Source organism: Cryptomeria japonica, chromosome 10 (genome assembly GCF_030272615.1).
Source record: "Cryptomeria japonica chromosome 10, Sugi_1.0, whole genome shotgun sequence".
Classification (NCBI taxonomy): domain Eukaryota; kingdom Viridiplantae; phylum Streptophyta; class Pinopsida; order Cupressales; family Cupressaceae; genus Cryptomeria; species Cryptomeria japonica.
Window position 1 is genome coordinate 23,462,990 of NC_081414.1, and position 6,000 is coordinate 23,468,989.

Sequence of the window (6,000 nt, forward strand, 5' to 3'; positions counted from 1 at the left end):
AAGTTACACACTGAAGAAAATAAATTTGAACTATGCTTGCATTCATTTAATAAGCTATTTTCTATTACAAATTATCTTACATATAACTCTTCCAAGAACCTAAAACAAAATAAGACACAAGACCCATTTTATTTACTCTGCAAATTCCTATTACAGCCTACTCATTTCACCTAGAGTTACTATGCATGACCAAGGGTTTGGATCCAAACTTGTGGACCAATTTTCTCGAGCTTTGTCTCATGGAATTGAATTCCATTTTATACAAACAAGGGAGAAAACAAGCTTCAGAACAGAGGAGACACATGCCACAAGTTCATAGGACCGCTTGTAATTTTGTTACAAAATTATTTCTCACAACATTCCAAAAGACTATCCATGATGGTGTTCATGATGAAGTAGAACCAAAATTCCTAACTGCATTTTGGTAGAAATGAAATATGTTGAGTCATGCCACCATCACACCTAATGCTTCCAGATGGATCATGAGATGCACCTTGATTCTCTACAGAGTACTTCCCTTCTCGAAGAAGGTTTAGATCCCAACAAGAAGTAAAATCGCCCCTCCACTAAAAGAGGAGTTCAATCCTTTATGCCTAGGATTAGAGAAAGTGGAAAGAGGATCTTGTAGGGGAACATAATAGGAGAAGAAGGGGTCGCATCTTCCATGTTGTTGTAGAAATGATTGGTTGTTACCTCCTCCCCAAGTTTGTTCCACTCTTGCTTCTCCGTGAGGTTCTTCCTAGAATCCTCTGTCAACGAGTGACAGAGCAGAGGCAGAGGATGCACCATGCAGGGCTTGTTCTGATAAGAAATGGATTTCAAGCCTCCATTGACTATCCTCCCCACTTTCAAGACCCCATCGACTATAAGTATATTGACTCCCAAAGGAATTCCATCTGATATCACAGCGTTCAGTGTAACGCCTTGCACGATACTACTAAAAAATCAATTTTCACCATTACAAAACCTTCTAAGAAGGTAATGAATTTTCTTGTTCTTTAGACCAATTGAAGACACCACCCACTTGTATTTATAATTAAAATACCTTTCTTGGCGGTGTTCATGCATGGGAAAAATCATCATTCCAATGCTTTTCTACTCATCTTGCCAACAAATGGATTCAAAAACTCATATCCATCGAATCAAAACATCATCAAACTCAAACTTCCAATTCACTGCCATTCTGACCAAGTTCGCCTTACATGAATGATTTTGTTCTTGGTTTTTTTATTTTTTGACTGCAAAATTTCTGCTTCAAAATCCCCCTTTTTTGGATACTGAGTCCTTATCTTTTAAAATTTTCTCAGAAACAATTTCTTGATTTTCTGCCTTACCATGAGAATCTTTGATAGTACACATCCTATGATTTTATTGACAGGTCCTTGATCACCTCGCTTCTAGCTCATGAATCATCCTTATCCCCTTAATCCTTCTGAAGATCTCAATTTCTTTCCATGGTGGAAATGAAAACTTGTTGATATTGCCACCTCTGGTACTGCCAGCTTTGTCCCACTAATACGACTCGACCCAACAAAATAAATCATAAATCGGCCTTTTGAGAATCAGTCGGCATCCACGTGCCTTGACACGTCTCTATTTATTCCATGTCAACAAGTTTATTTTCTTCTTCCTTTATTTCCCACGTGAATAACAATGAAATAACCCAATCACTCCTTTTGAAAAATGCTCTATATCTGCCATAGATTTGTCCAGCATGGCACATCGCGTGAACACCATCGATCAATATTGATATTGGCCTTCCAACATAGCAAGTGGGCCCATTAAAAGTTTGACAAAGCGTTGCCAAATCATCTCTAAATCTCAACTTTGTTAGTTGCCCCGTTGTTGGACTTATTCAACCTACTTGGGACACGTGGCATCATCTCGTGATGTCGCGGTCCTTAACCTTCTTGCATCTTTCATCGTGGGACTACGAGGGTCGTCTAATTTGTTCGTTCATTACTTGCAGCTTTACAAAGTCCACCCAAAACTTGTCGCTATCCTTTGAGCATCTTTTTGCTTGGGTCATAACATCACCGTTCATTTAAACATGTGAAAAATCATGGGACTTTTAGTTGCTCGGTACTTTAAACATGGAGATAGAAGTTGAAACATTAAGGTTGGACTTAGGGAAAATAAATTCCTATAGAAATATTAAAAGGGGACCCGACCATTATGGAAAAGATATAGTCTCTAGGAAAAATTAAAAGGTCGGCAGAAGAAATAATTCCTAGGGAAAAGAACATGGTCCTTTTCGATGATGGAAAAGACCTTCAAGTTTAAGTAAAAAGGTAACGAAGAAACATAATAGGCTTTAGGTTTTAAAATAAAAGGCTCACTCGGGAACATCTAAACCTAGGAACCTTAAACCTTGAGGGTAACACAGAGAGAAATATTAATTCAAAATGACAAATCATTGTTAAGGACACCAAATTTTGCACAGTCATTTTCAGGACTATCAGTGGCTCTGGTTGGGGATGATCATCACTTTGGGATGATATGAGGATCCAGACTCTCAGGTTAGGCAGACCAGATACAAAGCAGACCAAAAAGAGAACTACCTGGACAAGGCAGCCCAAAGAAGAAAAATAAATCTACTCTAATATGTACAAGGTCTAATCTACTGCTCATGGAAAATAAAAAAATAGAAAAAAGAATCTATATTCCAAGAACTGTCCATGAACAGGAGTTCAAGGACTACATCTATCATTCCTTGGAGAAGATATGAAATGAAAATCCTCTCCCCATTTTCTTTGAATCGGATATGGACCTAAGAATATGACATCAAACTTACCATGCCTTCAAGTATCTTCCTACCTGCATTCCATATCAAGATCAACACCCTTTTCTGAAAACTTATTACAGTTGTTTTCTATACATGTCATATGACCTGCATTTGTAATTTGTAATTTTGGTATCACCTTCTCTTCTATCTCCATTTCATTTCATCAAAGCTTCAACCCTCAATTGTATTTAGTTTTCATATTACCAGCACAAGTATGAATACACTTGTACATCTCCATTGGGTTGCAAAGTCGACCTCCTTTACCTTCACCCTATACTGTAGTTTGAGAAAATCAAGGCCATCAAAACTGAAGCACCAATATTTACCCTTATCAAAGGTCTGATTCTCATCTACATATGTGATCAATGACTTTAAAATATTCCCATATACATGTTGACCACATTCAGAAACATTTGCAAATTGTAAACCAACCCTGCATTTGACATCATCCAAGTCCCTTTTGATTAGGAAAACACTCAACTAGAATGTGATTAAGAACTCTGACTTGTATTCTTGCACACTGCTATCAACATGGACTGAATAAAATTCCTTGATCTCCTTGGATGGCCCTTTCTTTATCATATAAACCTTGCTTACAAGCGTCTGAAACACCTTCAACATTGCTATCATAACCAGTCATGGGATAAAACTGATCTTCATGACATAAAATTAACTCAACATTCACATTTTGGTCAATCTTCACCATTTCTAGTTTCTCTGCCACCTCTTCATACAGAGGATTGGAAATCATATGAAAACCTTTCTTATAAATATTTAGGCAAAGCAGAGGCTGATCCATGTCTACATCCTCATCAAACAATGTATTAAAAGCTTCATTGAAACTTTTGCCTACCTCAAATTCACATTCATCCTTATAAGGCATAAGGTAATCATATTATGAGCTATAACAACTTTCAACATCATAATATTCAGTGTTATAACTCTCATAAGTTTCAACAAAATCATCATGACTACTCTGGCCCTTTTCTTCATCTTTTCCAACTGCATTTGCTGGTTCACATTGTCCTCATGATTAGAGAGTTCAGGAACAACTTGATCCATTGCATAGAGTGTTACTTGTAATGGGATGGGTAGTATATCATTACTTATAATACCTGTTTCAAGCATATCTACCCTGAATAGTTCTTCACACTCATTACCCTGAATAAATTGACATGACATAAGCATAGGCTGAAGCATATCTTCTTCATTGGAACATACCATGGAGTTCTCTGGTTTATGAGCATTATCAACAAAGAATGGTGTAACAATATTCAAGATTACATCATTACACATGACTGATTCCTGAGAAGATGAATATGTCTCGCCAAAACCTTGCATATCATCATTATCCTCATCATATGTACAACCTTCCAATTCTCCTTCATACATGCTATCATATCCACCATAAGAGGGAAGATAGACCCTTTGTGTGGCATCCTTACTGAAAGGACTAATAATTATGTCACTTGTTGTAGCCACTGAAATTACCTCTGTCTCTGTATCATTTGTATTATATAAATTTTCATTAACCTCATCTTCACTAATACGAGGAATCACCACTGTTTGAGACAAGTTCTTTTCACTCATATTTTGATCTGAATCATAGGTTATAACATGTTCTCTGTGATCAAATAAAGTGTGAGTGTTTTGAGATTGATCTTCAACTCTTGGCTCACACCTCTCTTCAATATCTATTACCTTAGGATAACAAACTCTTGTAGTGAAATAACCCTTAGGGATTCCATATTTCAAATTGTTCTCAATATCCATTGCTATCTGATTAGCCTGGTACAAGGTTTTAGGATCCCTATCCCTTAGTAAATAGCTCATTTCTTCATCAAATGCAGCTAAGTAAACAACCAAACATACTGCATCATTTTGCCTATAACCTCTACAAATATCATCCAATGTTCTTGCAAATCTAAGATTGAAAACAGGGAGTAATTCATCCTCTTCTCTTTTAATACCCATGAATCCTTTTATAGTTGAACTTGGATTAACTCTTTCACCAAATTGTTCCATGAAAAATGCATTCAGCTCATCCCATGAAGAGATAAAACTTGTTGGTAGATATGAAAACCAGTCTCTAGCATTTTCTTTTAAAGATTGAACAAAAAGCTTCATGCAAACATCTTCCTAACTTATCTCAAAATCTTTGATCAAATCAGAAAACCTCTGTAGGTGTTGACGTGTTGATTCTAATCATTTCCCATTAATACTTGGTAAATGCTCCCTAACATTAGCAGGAACAGGGTTTGGGAAACCTTGGATAACATTAAAATTTAATGGTCTATATCTTTCAACAGAAAATATTTTGTTATGGCTTGACAATGACTGCATATGTTGCATGTTTACACTGAATATTTCTTAGGGATATACAAGCAACAATGCATCTATTCAACAATATTACAATACTACAATGTATGACTCAGAAACATACTTTACTCAACTTATTACAAAATTTACAAACTAATTTTTAGAATTGTGTAAAAAGATTACTACCATTCCCTTCCTTAGTGCTTATCTCACTTGATAGGGAAGTATTTTCTACAAACGAATTTCATGAAAATACATTTGACTCATGAAAATCCAAAGTACCTGGAAGTAGTGTAGTGGCTGAAAATCAGCTTTGTTGGCTCGCTGTAGTGATAGATCTGAAAATATATGTGCATTCTCTTTAGGTTCTCAGGTCAGATCTGATCCTAAACGAGTACTGCAACTCCTTTTTTGTCATGTGAATTATTTCATCAACCTGTCGGGGTACTTCATCATAAGAGCTCAAATCTACTACAAGTTCTATGATTCTCTTTTAGTTCCTCTTCAAATAATGCACACTGGTGTAGAGATCTCAGAGTCACCACCCACAATTTGTGAGAAATTATGAAATATCTTGACAAAACTTATATTGAAAGATGAATTATAACAGATTCTCAAGAAACATTTATGAGAATTGACTCAACCAACAAAGGATCTAGAACCTTATAAGCTCATGACTCATGTGCAGACGTCCCTAGCAGAGACACCATTTTTGTTGGTGGCTTTGATGGGGTAATCTCAACCAGTATAATGATTCAATTTGTTCTAACCAGAGATTCTAGAAAACTATCCCCAGCAGAGTCGCCATTTTTGTTGGTTCCCCAGAATGCATACGATGGATTTTTTACACTGTCCTAGGCGCAGGAACCAAGTCGGGCCCTCAAATCATGCTTGGA